The sequence below is a fragment of the Triticum aestivum genome, chromosome 3B (assembly GCF_018294505.1).
Source record: "Triticum aestivum cultivar Chinese Spring chromosome 3B, IWGSC CS RefSeq v2.1, whole genome shotgun sequence".
Taxonomy (NCBI): domain Eukaryota; kingdom Viridiplantae; phylum Streptophyta; class Magnoliopsida; order Poales; family Poaceae; genus Triticum; species Triticum aestivum.
This window is the reverse complement of record NC_057801.1, coordinates 250,456,045-250,471,337: the sequence shown is the minus strand read 5'-3', so window position 1 is coordinate 250,471,337 and position 15,293 is coordinate 250,456,045.

Below are 15,293 nucleotides of genomic sequence, written 5' to 3'. Positions count from 1 at the left end.
AGTGGGCCGACTTAGTTCGTCAGGCCTAAGAGGCCGGCTGGGCTGTCTCTCTTCTCTCTCCCTCTAATTTTCTAGCAGAAAAACAATAGAGAGAGGAAAAGAAAGAGAGGGTTAGGGAAAGATTTTGCACATGGGGATTATGTTCCTGAAGTCGCAAAAATGAGCTCGATCCAGGAAAATAAAAGAGGCATGATTGGAAGTTTAAATTCAAACTCATTTGAATTTTAATTCAAATGGTTTGAACTAGGACAAGGTTTTGGAAGAGTCCAAAAAAAATGTTGAGAATTTAGGAGGAGCCTCGATAAAAGAGATAAGAATTGTTGGCAAAGTTTGGGGACCAAACTTGAAGTAGAAAAGGCATGGGAATTTTGCAAGTGTGTTACGGTTAATTCCAAGCTAATGGAATATTTGTTTTATAGCTCCCTAATAATATTGGGAGGATATATGTTATAAAGAGAAATCACCATGTGCATTTCCCTCGATTTAAATGGACCGAAGATCCACACGATTTTATTTAGATGAGTTTTAAAAAGGGTTGCATGATGACATGATGCAATGCAAATGATGCAAAGAGATGAGATGCATGACATGAACAAAATGCAAAACAAAAGACAAAAACCCAAACACGAAGGAAATAACATATCACATCTCCGGAAAAGGCAAGAGTTGGAGTTACGAATATGGAAAGTTGTATCCGGGGCGTTACAACACTCCACCACTATGAGAGGATCTCGTCCCGAGATCTAGGATGGCACCGGAGAGAAAAGAAAGAGGAAGATAAGAGGTAAACTAAATTGCTTCTTTGACGAACTAGTGAAACCCCGAACCTTGAGAGGTTGAGCAATTTAAAAGAAAGAGTACAACAAAGATGAATGAGATTGCAAACAATCCGTTAGAAAAGAGGAACAAGGAGTATTACGAGGACTTGAAGGTTGCAAAGACATGGAAATAAGAGCTTAATGGACAAGATAGAATTCGAAACCACTCCGGTTAAAACTAGATAAGAATGAGTAAGAATGATATAATTTTTGACAGCAATCCGACTGTAAATGGAAGGAATTGAATATGAACTTGACAAGATGAGAGGACACTTGATGAAATCAACAACACACTGCCTCTGGAACTATTGAAAGAATGGCACAAGGGGTAAGAAAGATTTCAGACAGTGGTCCGGTTGAAAGAGAGGCAAAACTTGATAAGATAAAAGAACTTGAATGAGAACACACCGGTTAAATGGATAAGCAAGAAAATAATATGAACTTGACAAAACGAGGTGATGGGTGAAGAGCACAACATCACAAAGCCTCCGGAAGAAATGAAAGAATGGAATGGAATAAACGGAGGAAAACTTGATCTTGAAGAGAACGCTTACAGGAAATGCTAGAACGGAGTTGTTGCAAAACCAACAACGAAAAGAATAAACTTGTAGTGGGCTTATGGAAACATCTCAACATTATGAGGTGACAAACGCCACTAACGAAGACCATTGATTTGATTGAGAGCACCAAAGAGATGAAAAACTTCTTCACCGAGATGAGAAGGAGAAAATTGGATCATAGATACGCACCACAAATAGCAACATTCCTTAGGGAAGGCTTTAGGTGAAATATAACCCAAGATAACTCCAATGGAGGGATTAAGGGATTTAGAATACCTCATTCTTGACAACATATGAATCATGAAACATGAAGGAAATTGTCAAGAGTGACATAACACGACCTCAAAAGATAAGGTAGAAAGAATTGCACTTTGGAATGCAAGACGTAGAATACTTGAGCTCCTCAGAATAAAACATGTGTTGAGCACCCTGTTTAATTTTGAGTATAACTTGGCGGATCATAACTCCAAGAAAAATCTTGAAGAACAATTGAAGAATGAAAAGAATCCTTGACGAACCATCATGTAGAGTCTCCATGGAGAACTCCGGTAATAAAAAGATGATAAAAAAGAAAGAGAACTTGAAAACACAAGGTGAAGCCTTGCGATGATTTAGATGGAGCTTCGCAACGAGATAATGCGGAAAAACTTGGAGCTCCGGAAAAAGAATAGATGAAACACTAGAACCGAGAATTACTTCATCATGAACAATCCCTGGAAGAAAAGAATTGAATCACCTCGAGGAAATAAGAATAAGATTTATGGTATGTTTATCCTTCATCAAATTAAATTGATGACAAGCAGTGGATTTTGCATATTACTTATTCTCGTAGAAAGGATTAAGAGGGATATAGCGTAAACTTGAGAAGGTATTGATGGAACCAGCGGTGGGATTTGGAAACAACGAATATTTGATATGATAACAAAGAAAGAGAACTCTTGAACGAACCACAGTAAGAATTGGAAATGAAAGTAGCAAAGGCACAATTCACCGTGAAGAATTGGAAAACAAATGAAGATGCTTGAGAGAATTTAGATACAAGAGAACGAAGAGATCATGAACTGATTAGAGGATATTTGGATGATGCACCGGAAAAGAATTCGAGAACAAGAGCTGAAAGCTGAGAATGAATAATTCTGAGATGATGGGCTCCGGAGAATAAAACTGAAAATACTCCTGCAATGCTCTGGATGGGTGAAAATTATTCTCACGATCGAAAACAATTATGAGAGGATGGCAACAAGCTAGAACCATGAATTTTGAAGAGAATGAAGGAAGATTTAAGAGAAACTCTTCTTCGGTCTTCAAATTGAAAATGACGATGAGAAACACCACCATGATTGGTTGAGGCACTCCGGAATGAAAATTGGAAAGGTTGAATCAACGATGAAAAGAATTTGAAAGATCTTGGAGAAGGCATTTGGCTGATGCTAACTCATTCTTACGTCAAACTTTGAAATGAATTTGAGAATAACTCCGCAAAAATTAGAAGAGTCAGGTAAGATCATGGAAAAAGACCTGTGGGTTAGGGCCCACTCAAATGAACACCGTTGAAAAGATTTAAAAGAGATGTTGCACCGGTTGAATTAAATGACTTGAATGAGATACCAATCTCGAAAGAGCTTGAACGAATGCAGAGTGGAAACACGAATCTTCGAGATATCTTGAGCACTCCGGAATAACAAATAGCGAGAAGTAGAATGATAATGAGGTGCACCGGTATGAGAAGACATTGAAATGAGGAAAAAGGTATGATCAACAAAACTTGACTTGAATCCACCGGAGAAGAGAAAGGAATGAAGAATGACTAACTAGTAGAACATCTTCTTGAGAACCACCGGGTAAGAACATTGACGGAAAAGAATGGAGAAACTTCACAAAAATAAAAGGATACTTGGTAAAGAAATCTTAGTCCTTGAGGAAAAAGGGTGGGTGGGCGGGAAAACAAAGGCAACTTGGGACGAATAAACAAACACCATTGAGAAAACTTAGAATTGATCTTGCGGATGTTGAAATGATCGGATCCACTTGAAGAGAAACACGCCGGTTGAAAAGGATTGACATGACAATCTCGATTGTCGAGAAGGATTGGTATTCACATCGGAGTATGAGAACACCATTTCGGAAAGGTATGGAATCAACACTTGACTTCGAAGCAACTCGAATACCACAAAACAAAACAAAAACAAAGGATTGGCTTGCAGAATAAGCCAGAACAAACATATGATAGAGATTTTGTCCAAAGTTTTCATGGTGGGGCCTACACGGGCTCGATCGTACAACACCATCATGTACAAGGCAGTGCACATGACATACGAAGCATCCCCGAGTCGGCATAGCCAAGGACTCTTTAAGACACATCGAGACCACTTTAAAACCAACCGTGAATAGGCGGACCACTAGACGTCGAACCCAAATTTCATATCATACATCCGTCGGAAAGATATCCTAAGAGCTACTTAAATTCCCACCTATGAAACTCCCGAAATTTTTCGGGTATGCAATCAGGTGTTGGGGATACAGGGGAAGCATAATATCTCACACAAAACTAGCAAATCCTACATCCAGTTGTATCCATCCTTCAACACATAACCAAGAAACCTTCGGAAATCGTGTACCTCAACCTTCGAAAAGCATCCGTTATACGAGTCATGGCAATACTCCCGTACTCACCTCAGTACTGGGTTAACGGGGTTATCTCACCAACAACTGCATAAAAGAGATTTTCGATGTCGGCGTACTAAACTCAGGTATTCCAGAACTGCAACGATAAAATTATGACGACAACACCTCAGAGCTCAACTCCCCGGGACACTTCCACTAAACCCCTGACAGGAGGCACCAAGACAATGTTCTCATCATAAAACCATCGAAACGATTCCAAGATACCCGCGTGATCCTTAAAAAAATTAGTGAAATTTGAGAAGAGAAGAGTCAAAACTCTACGTCAGGATGCCTTACCAGAGCGATGAAGAGACTGGGGAGTAAAAAGAATTCCTAACTCTCCGTTATATATAATCCTAAATGACTCACAACATTTTTCTAGACACAATTCGGCCGCTAAAAACGATCAAGCAGTGGGGCTCCTAAGGTCGGGGAAGGCTCTGATTACCAACTTGTAACGCCCTCGATGCGGCTATATATCCCACGTGTCGAAGCACGACTTAGAGGCATAACCGCATTGAAAGCAATGTCGCAAGTGAGGTAATCTTCATACAACCCATGTAATACATAAGGGAAAGAGATACATAGTTGGCTTACAATCGCCACTTCACACAATTACATGAATAAAGCATTACATCATCCAGATACAATCAAGGTCCGACTACGGAACCAAAATAAAAGAAGAACCCCAAATGCGACAAAGGTCCCCAATCGACCCCAACTGGGCTCCACTACTGATCAACTAGAACGAAACAACACAAAGGGCAAGATCTTCATCGAGCTCCTCCTTGAGCTTGGTTGCGTCACCTGCTCGGTAACATAGGCACCTGTAAACTGGTTTTGGAAGTATCTGTGAGCCACGGGGACTCAACAATCTCACACCCGCGAGATCAAGACTATTTAAGCTTATAGGAAGGATGGAGTAATGAGGTGGAGCTGCAGCAAGCGACTAGCATATATGGTGGCTACAATCGCAAAAGAGAGCGAGAAGAGAAGCAAGGCACGGACGTGAAGCTAGTAGCGATCAAGAAGTGATCCTGAAATTACTTACGTCGAACATAACTCCAACACCGTGTTCACTTCCCGGACTCCGCCGAGAAGAGACCATCACGGTTACACACGCGGTTGATGTATTTTAATTAAGGTCAACTTCGGGTTTTCTACAACCGGACATTAACAAATTCCCATCTGCCACATAACCGCGGGCACGGCTCTCGAAAGTTTAAACCCTGCAGGGGTGTCCCAACTTAGCCCATGACAAGCTCTTGCGATCAACGAAGGAATAGACCTTCTCCCAGGAAGACCCGATCAGACTCGGAATCCCGGTTTACAAGACATTTCGACAATGGTAAAACAAGACCGGCAAGACCACCTGCTGTGCCGACAAATCCCGATAGGAGCTGCACATATCTCGTTCTCAGGGCACACCGGATAAGCGAAGCGTACAGGTACCGACGTAATCCAAGTCGCCAAGGAATGTTCCCGCACGGTGCTCTTGTTTGGACCAACACTCAGAGGAGCACTGGCCCGGGGGGGTAAAATAAAGATGACCCTTGAGTCTGCAGAACCCAAGGGAAAAAGGCTTAGGTAGGAAAATGGTAAAACCAAGGTTTGGCCTTGCTGGAGGAGTTTTATTCAAAGCGAACTGTCAAGGGGGTCCCATAAATCACCCGACCGCGTAAGGAACGCAAAATCCGGGAACATAACACCGGTATGACGGAAACTAGGGCGGCAAGAGTGGAACAAAACACCAGGCATAAGGCCGAGCCTTCCACCCTTTACCAAGTATATAGATGCATTAATTAAAATAAGAGGTATTGTGATATCCCAACAAGTAAACATGTTCCAAAAAGGAACAACATCTACATGTTCCAACAAGGAACAAACTTCAATCTTCACCTGCAACTAACAACGCTATAAGAGGGGCTGAGCAAAGCGGTAACATAGCCAATCAACGGTTTGCTAGGACATGGTGGGTTAGAGGTTTGACATGGCAATTTGGGAGGCTGACAAGCAAATGGTAGGCATCGTAGCATTGGCATAGCAAAAGAGCGAGCAAACTAGCATAGCAAAGATAGTAGTGATTTCGAGGGTATTATCATCTTGCCTGAGATCCCGCTAGGAAGAAGAACGAGTCCATGAAGAAGACAAACGGACGAAGTCGAACGGATCCTCACAACTCCGGAACGAAACCGAAGCTAACAAGGGAAGCAACCCGGAAAGAAACAAACAACATAGTAAACAACCATCACATAAACATGGCATGAAGCACAATCAAGTACGATGCATGTCCGGTTTAATGAGGCATGGCATGGGAAAGTGCAACGAAAATACTACAAATTAAGTGGAGCTCAATATGCAACGAGTTGCATATTGACGGAACACCACATCAATTATTTAGTTCTCTCTCGTTAAGGCTAACCAACAATATTAAATGTTGTTAAGCATGGCAAGAGGTGAAGCATAATTAAACTAACAATTTAGGCAAGTTTAAATGAGGCCGGAAATAACAAACAACAATTCCGGAAAATCCTCATGTGCATTTAGCAAATTAATGGAAACAACAAATATAAACATTTTAAATTGTTGTTATCATGATGCAGATGACATATTCAAGTTTTATGCAATTTTTATGAAAATGTTGACATAAGCATGTTATGAAGCATTTGGTCACCATGGCGGAACAAAAAGGGTGCCACGGCGGCGAAACAAAAATGGTGCCACGGCAACATTCCGGTCCCGGTAACTCATGGAGATACCGGTGCAAAAGGAGGCGTGCGGATGTGCGCAACATGCTGGAGATGGTGGGGTGCTCCCGACTACCGGGTTCCCACGGGTTAGTGGCATGGAAAACGAGTGACAATTCGAACACGGTGCAAACGGTGCATCTCATTCGACACATGCATTCGGTCCACGGCGGTCGTTCTCGGCGGTTATACCTTCGAAGCATGCATTTCGGAGTGGTTCGATCTCGTCGAGGGAAGTAGTGGTACTCGCGGGTCGTAGTGGAAGTAGTTGTACTCGTGCCGTAGTGGAAGTAGTGATACTATTCGTCGGTCGTCGTGGTACTTGGGGTCTTCGGACATGTCGGTCTCGATTCTTGCGACGGTAGTGGTACACGTGGTAGATGAACTTGGCGATCCGAAGGGGTATTTGGCGGGTCGTCGAGGTACGCATTCTTGGAGATCCCGTAGACGCGGTAGGGGTACTTGACGCGTCACCGTGTAGTCGAACTTGGCAGCCTTGAGGAACCTTAGTGGTACTGGGAGAGATACACGGCAACGGTGCATGATGGGAAGGGTCCTGCAGCAACACGAGGTCGATGGCGGAGCAGCAGCAAGACGAAGTGGGGCCGGCGTCGGCCTGCGAAGGAGAGCTTCTGGAGGCTGGAGAGGCCATGGACGCCGGGCACACACGTGCCCAGCGGGGCACGCGGGAGGCAGGAGGTGAGGCTAGGCGTCAGAGGAAGTTTGCGAGGGGCCATGGCGAGGAGGCAGAGGCGCTGCAAACTGCAGCGGCGGGCATGATCTGGGAGCACCCCGGCCGGAGGACGAGGCAGGGGCATACCCAGGCGGCCGGGATGGAAAGCGTCGGTGGAGATGCAAGGCAACAGTCCAGTGGCGGGGCTTGACGGGTTCAGGCGAGGTCCAGTGACCGGACGACGGGGCGCCTCATCCTGGATGAAGCAGAGGACGCTGGGCGCTGGCAGCAAGTAAACGCCATGGGTCGTCCGGCGGCAGCGACGCTTGGCGTCAGGCAGTGCGAGGAAGGCCGGGACGGCGGAGTTGTGAGAAGCAGAGGCCTGCGGCGGCGTCAGGTAGACGAGGAGGCTGGGACGAGGCAGCAAGGCGGCAGGGTCGCGCGCAGGGTGGCCCTCCGGTGTGTGGCGGCGCGCGTGGGAGATCGAGAGGGTGAGGAGATCGAGCGGAGGGAGAGGGCTAGCGAGCGACGCGTTTGGGCGCTGCGTGTGTGAGTGGCGGTGGAGGGAGAACGAGGGGAGATGAGGATCGGGCAGATGCTCACTAGGGTTAGAAAGGGTTGGGCCTCAAGGGGTTTGGTGGGCCGGCCTGGCCTAGGCTTTAGCAAAAGAAGTGGGCCGACTTAGTTCGTCAGGCCTAAGAGGCCGGCTGGGCTGTCTCTCTTCTCTCTCCCTCTAATTTTCTAGCAGAAAAACAATAGAGAGAGGAAAAGAAAGAGAGGGTTAGGGAAAGATTTTGCACATGGGGATTATTTTCCTGAACTCGCTAAAATGAGCTCGATCCAGGAAAATAAAAGAGGCATGATTGGAAGTTTAAATTCAAACTCATTTGAATTTTAATTCAAATGGTTTGAACTAGGACAAGGTTTTGGAAGAGTCCAAAAAAAATGTTGAGAATTTAGGAGGAGCCTCGATAAAAGAGATAAGAATTGTTGGCAAAGTTTGGGGACCAAACTTGAAGTAGAAAAGGCATGGGAATTTTGCAAGTGTGTTACGGTTAATTCCAAGCTAATGGAATATTTGTTTTATAGCTCCCTAATAATATTGGGAGGATATATGTTATAAAGAGAAATCACCATGTGCATTTCCCTTGATTTAAATGGACCGAAGATCCACACGATTTTATTTAGATGAGTTTTAAAAAGGGTTGCATGATGACATGATGCAATGCAAATGATGCAAAGAGATGAGATGCATGACATGAACAAAATGCAAAACAAAAGACAAAAACCCAAACACGAAGGAAATAACATATCACATCTCCGGAAAAGGCAAGAGTTGGAGTTACGAATATGGAAAGTTGTATCCGGGGCGTTACAGAGCCGGGTTGGCCACTTACCAAGGTGGGAAGCAGGCGGAGGCTACCCCGAGTCCCAACAAAGGGGAGCGGGTATGCTTCGTCCCCTATCTGATAAGGGGACTCGGATTTCCTATACATCCGTTCCTCCGCGGGCTCCTGGAGTTCTACAGACTCCAGCTCCATCACCTTACTCCCGCCTCTATCCTGCATATCGCGGGTTACGTAGCTCTTTGCGAGCTATTTCTGGGCATCGAGCCCCATTTTGCACTATGGAAGAGGTTGTTCTGCCTCGTACCCCGTTCTCACGAGGGGTCCATATATCAAGTGGGTGGCGCCGAAATATGGCGCATTGCCGGGACCGGATATCCATCCGGAACCCCTAAGAAGGCGTCCGAAGACTAGCCTTCGGAATGGTTTTACATAGAAGACGCTCCGCTGCCGGACCCTGTTCGGATCGGCCTCCCGGAGTTCAGTTCTGTTCCTCTGAAGAAACGCCTCAGTTGGCGTCCGCGGAGCCCCAACTGGAGGAAGACAAGAGCGTCCATTATTTGATGGGCCGGATAAGGTTACTGACCCATTCCGGGTTGACCATGATTGGAGTCATGGCAACATGCATTACGCGGGGGGTGCAGCCACTGCAATACAGGGGCCACCCCATGTGGGATTTCAACGGGGAAGACGATGCCACCCGTCATGGTCGCAAAGGACCGGATTCGTCCGAGGATCTGGTGACGATCCTATCCGGCCTGTACAAGGGGGAGAAGGAGGACTTTCTCCAGACGAACCCGTTGAATGGGTTCTCCATGAATAACCCTCGGCGTTGGGTAAGCGAACACTTTAAGGGCCCGACCCATGTTTTCAAAGTTTAAGCTTCTTATATTATGTCTTCGACGCAGGAACTGCGCCGGATCGTGGAGGACATGATGAGTCTAGCTCCGCAACCCGAGGATCCAGGGAGATCCCAAGATCCGGCCTCCGAAGAGGATCCGGACATACAGGTTGAGCTAATCGACGGGGTGTTCCACCAGCTCAGCATGGATAATGCCTTAGTCGCTATTACGGCTGACTACCCCGGACTATATCCGGCTTCCCAGGTGATTGTGACGGAAGCCCCGACACCATTATCTCTTCCTTGCTCATTTCTGACCTTCGCTTACGATGGTGTTTTGCAGGAAGCGCCTTCAAGGCGGGAAGCCGAGCCCGCGGCGACTGACCAACAAAGGCCAGTCCGGACCAGTAGGCGGAAGAGGAGCGCGGCGCGGACTGAAACATCGCCGCAAAGGTATAGCTCGCAGTTAATTATTTGGAGCAACGTTCCTAGGAAACGTTTAAGTGCTCATGACTTTTGTAGGAGAAAAAGCGCCCGCCGGACTGCGGGCGTAGAGGTTGCCAATCCGACCTCTACCAGCCAGGCTCCAGCACCTGGTCAGGAGGGGGAGGCGAGCGCAAGGCGTGAGCCGGATACTCCTCCAATGGAGGATGCCGACAGACTGTCCGCCACCAAGTCTGAGGTGGAGAGCGCCATGAACCACAGGCGCCGTCGGACAGTATTTCGTGACGTGTGCTTCTCCCCTGAGGCGTTGAATGCCTTCAACGCGGGGGACGTGCACCTCCGTGCTGCTCAAGATGGTTTTACCAGAGCCACGGAGCAGTATGTAAAGGACATACGGGTAAGAGAATTTAATAGTTGTATATGCCAGTAGCCCCCGAGACTTAAAGTAGTTATATTAACTGATTTAAGGATCATTTGAAACACATGATCTTACGGAGAAGAATACCCAACTGTCTCAGGAGCTGCAAGAGTGCAAGGCCCAACTTGAGGCCGCACTTGCTGCCGCAGGAGGAGACACAGAGACCCCTCCTGGTAACACATTATTATATATTTTCTAAAATATATAAGCGCTCTGTGGCGTGCGCGCAAGTCTAATAATAATATTGCAGGAGCTGCCGGACAAGATCCGGACAGGCAAGAATTACTGCGCCAGCTGAAGGCTGGCAAGAGGGTGCTGAATAGAGTGCAGCAGGAAAGGAACAAGCTCTAAGATGCCCACGCCCAGCTCGGAGAAGAGCTGAAAGGTGCTCTGGTCGAGCTGTCTGGCTCCGTTAAGGAGAATCAGCGGCTTCGTCGCGGCATCTATAGTAAGCGCTTGAGCGAACTTCTTTGAAAAGAAGAGTTCGGCGAGGAAGTTAACTGACAAAATATGTCTGTAGGTATACTCACAGGTCGCCCTGCGGAGGAGATGCCCGTATCGACGGGTGATCAACTTCCCGAACTGTTGCAACTGCTCGAACGAGTTCGGCAGGCGATGAGCGGCGCCGTTCAGGCTTTATGGCCGGCCCTTTCCCTGCCCGAAGGCCTTGGGGAGCTTGCGGAGAAGCTTCGGGGAATGCGGCAGCGCTTCCGTTTATGGAAGATTTCGGCCTGCCGCCAAGGTGCCAGGGAGGCATGGGCCATGGTGAAGACGCGGTACAAGAAGGCGGATCCCAACCATATGGCCGAGGTCGGACCTATGGGGCCCGACGGGAAGGAGATCCCTGTGAGTTTACTATACGGCCAAGTAGAGTTGGCCGCTAAATTTTCCCAACGGGACTGTAAATTGGACAGCCTGTTAGACGGGATTGAGGATGAATACAGTCAGTCAATGTGACAATGTATTTTAAAATGACATGTAAAATGCCTTCTAGCCGGATTGTAGATCGTTTGTCTTTGCGGACCTTTTCGCTTCAGCCTCGGGACCCTAGAGTCCGGAGTGTGTCCGAATACCTTCTCGGTTAAAAAACAACCGGGGCATGCATGGAGACCAGGCGTAGGGGTCATTAGTGCTTTATCAGACAAGTGCCCAACTAGTTATGTTATATTACATGGTTAGTAAGAAACATCTTCCAGGGAGAATAGTTCCGTTAAGGGTTCCTTTCCCTGGGAGGCATGCCCTAAAGTGCATGTCCGGACTGCGAAAAGAGCAGAAAAACATCTGGGGGAAGATAAATAAGTGGGTAAAAAATCATCTTTCAAGTCACCGACCGAATTCCCTTAAGAACGCTAGCTTTCGGATTCACCCAGTCTGAGGTACACATCCGGCTGACCCGGCAGTAACAATTGCAGAGGTGCTCCCTTTACCTCCTAGCCGAACAATCGGGAACGTAGGGGTAAGCACAGGAGCCAGGCAACCCAGCTTGGCCAAAACTTAAGTCATATCGATGCATATAATGGTGAATAAAAGGTACATGTGGAAGCTTGACACATGTGCTGGGCATGAAGCCCTTATAATTAAGCTTCTGTTAAATAAGCCCCCAGGTATAATGAGTGCGGATGGCACATCAAGTGTTAAGGGCTTTTTAGTAAAAAGGTTAAGAGAAGAAAGAGAAACAAAAGACAGCTGAAGTGTAAAAATTTGAACGGGGGAAGGGGACGAACTCTTAGTCCAGCGCTAGGCATAGAATCTTCGGAGGCGGGCTGCGTTCCATGGGTTCGGCTCGAGTGAGTTGTCTGACGCATTTCGTAGACGGTACGCTCCGCCGGTCAGGACTTGATCGATAATGAAGGGACCCTCCCATTTGGGCTTGAGCTTGTCCTTTTTCTTGTCCGGCAGGCGTAGAACTAGTTCGCCAACATTGTAGGTCTTGGCCCGTACTTCTCTGCTTTGATATCTTTGAGCCTGCTGCTGATAGAATGCGGAACGAGCGTTGGCGACGTCGCGTTCTTCCTCCAATGCGTCCAAGCTGTCCTGCCGATCCAGCGCGGCTTCTCTTTCTTCGTACATGCGCACTCGAGGTGAGTCATGAATCATGTCGCAGGGCAGAACTGCCTCTGTGCCGTATACCATAAAAAATGGTGTGAATCCGGTAGTACGGTTGGGCGTTGTCCGCAGCCCCCAGAGTACGGAATCGAGCTCCTCTACCCAATACATGTCAGATTTCGTAAGTGACCGCACTAGTCTGGGTTTGATGCCGCTCATTATTAGACCATTTGCTCATTCCACTTGACCGTTGGTTTGAGGATGATAGACTGAAGCGTAATCGAGCTTAATGCCCATGTTTTTGCACCATGATTTAACCTCGTCGGCCGTGAAGTTCGTGCCGTTATCGGTGATGATGCTGTGGGGGACACCATAATGGTGTACTACCCCGGATATAAAGTCTATCACTAGTCCGGACTCTGCCGTTTTGACTGGCTTGGCCCCTATCCATTTGGTGAATTTGTCCACCATGACCAATAAGTACCTTTGCTTGTGGGTTCCTCCTTTAAGGGGTCCGACCATGTCAAGCCCCCAGACCGCGAACGGCCAGGTAATGGGTATAGTTTTGAGGGCGGTGGGTGGCATATGGCTCTGATTAGCAAAGAGCTGACAACCGACGCATCTTCGGACCAAGTCCTGAGCATCTGCCCGGGCCATCGGCCAATAAAATCCTGTACGGAATGCCTTTCCGACAAGGGCCCGAGCTGCTGCGTGGTGTCCGCCTAGTCCGGCGTGAATTTCAGCCAGAAGGTTACTCCCTTCTTCTTCGAAGATACACCTTTGAAGGACTCCGGTTGTGCTTTTCTTATAGAGTCCTCCCTCATGGACCTTGTAGGCTTTAGATCGCCGGACTATGCAGCGGGCCTCATTTTGGTCTTCGGGAAGTTCCTGCCTAAGCAAGTAGGCTAGGAATGGCTCTGTCCACGGGGCGATTACTGCCATTATGTCGTGGGCTGAAGGTGTTATTTCGTCGGCTGAATCGCCGGTTATGTCAGACTGCTTTGTGTCCGTTGGTGCGGCTGCTTCCGGTTTGTTGTTTCCGGACTCCTCTTCCCATAGTACGGATGGCTTAAATAGCCGTTCTAGGAAGATGTTTGGAGGGACAGCGTCACGTTTTGCACCGATGCGTGCCAATACGTTGGCCGCTTGGTTATTATCCCTGGCTACGTGGTGGAATTCAAGTCCTTCAAACCGAGCTGACATTTTTAGGACAACATTGCGATATGCTGCCATTTTCGGATCCTTGGCATCAAATTCTCCATTTATTTGGGATATTGCAAGGTTTGAATCCCCGCGCACCTCTAGGCGTTGAATGCCCATGGAGATTGCCATCCGAAGGCCATGTAAAAGGGCCTCGTATTCTGCTGCGTTGTTGGAGTCCGTGTACATTATCTGAAGTACGTATTGGACTGTATCCCCGGTTGGGGACGTCAGTACGACGCCAGCCCCCAATCCGGCCAACATTTTAGAGCCGTCGAAGTGCATAATCCAATGGGAGTATGCGCCGTACTCTTTAGGGAGTTCGGCTTCGGTCCATTCAGCGACGAAGTCAGCCAAAACATGTGACTTTATAGCTCGCCGAGGTTTGTAAGTTATATCGAATGGTAAGAGCTCAATGGCCCATTTTGCAATCCTGGCCGTCGCGTCGCGGTTGTTTATAATGTCGTTGAGGGGTACTTCGGAGGCCACTGTTATCGACCACTCTTGAAAGTAGTGACGGAGCTTCCGGGATGCCATGAACACCGCATACACTATCTTTTGATAGTGCGGGTAACGGGACTTGTAGGGGGTTAACACAGTGGATACGTAGTACACTGGTTTTTGAAGAGGGAACTTATGCCCTTCTGTCTCTCGTTCAACGACGAGTACCGCGCTTACAACTTGATGTGTTGCCGCGATATATAACAACATTGGTTCGCCCAAGTTGGGCGCAGCCAGGACCGGATTTGTTGCCAGTATGGCTTTTATTTCTTCAAGTCCGGCAGTGGCAGCATCCGTCCACTCGAAGTGTTCGGTGCGCCTAAGGAGGCGATAGAGGGCAATGCCTTTTCTCCTAGACGGGAGATAAAGTGGCTTAGAGCCGCCACGCATCCAGTCAGTTTTTGTATTTGTTTGAGGTCTTTTGAAATATCTAGCTGAGACAGAGCTCGGATCTTGGCTGGATTTGCTTCAATTCCTCTACCGGATACAATGAAGCCCAGGAGCTTTCCGGCTGGTACGCCGAAAACGCATTTTTCCGGATTCAGCTTGATGTCGTATGCTTTGAGGTTGTCGAATGTGAGCCTTAAGTTGTCTACTAGAGTTTCGACGTGTTTGGTTTTGACGACTACGTCGTCTACGTATGCCTCTACTATTTTGCCGATCTGGGTTGCCAGACATGTTTGAATCATGCGCTAATAAGTTGCGTCGGTGTTTTTAAGTCCGAAGGGCATCGTGTTGAAGCAGAATGGTCCGTATGGAGTGATGAATGCCGTTGCGGCTTGGTCTGCTTCCGCCATCTTGATTTGATGGTAGCCGGAGTATGCGTCGAGGAAGCACAATGAATCGTGTCCTGCAGTAGCATCGATTATCTGGTCGATGCGGGGGAGGGGGAAGGGATCCTTTGGGCAGGCCTTGTTGAGGTCTTTAAAATCGACACATAGGCGCCAGGATTTGTCCTTCTTTGGTACCATTACCAGGTTTGCTAGCCAATCCGGATGTTTGATATCTCTGATGAATCTGGCTTCCAATAGTTTG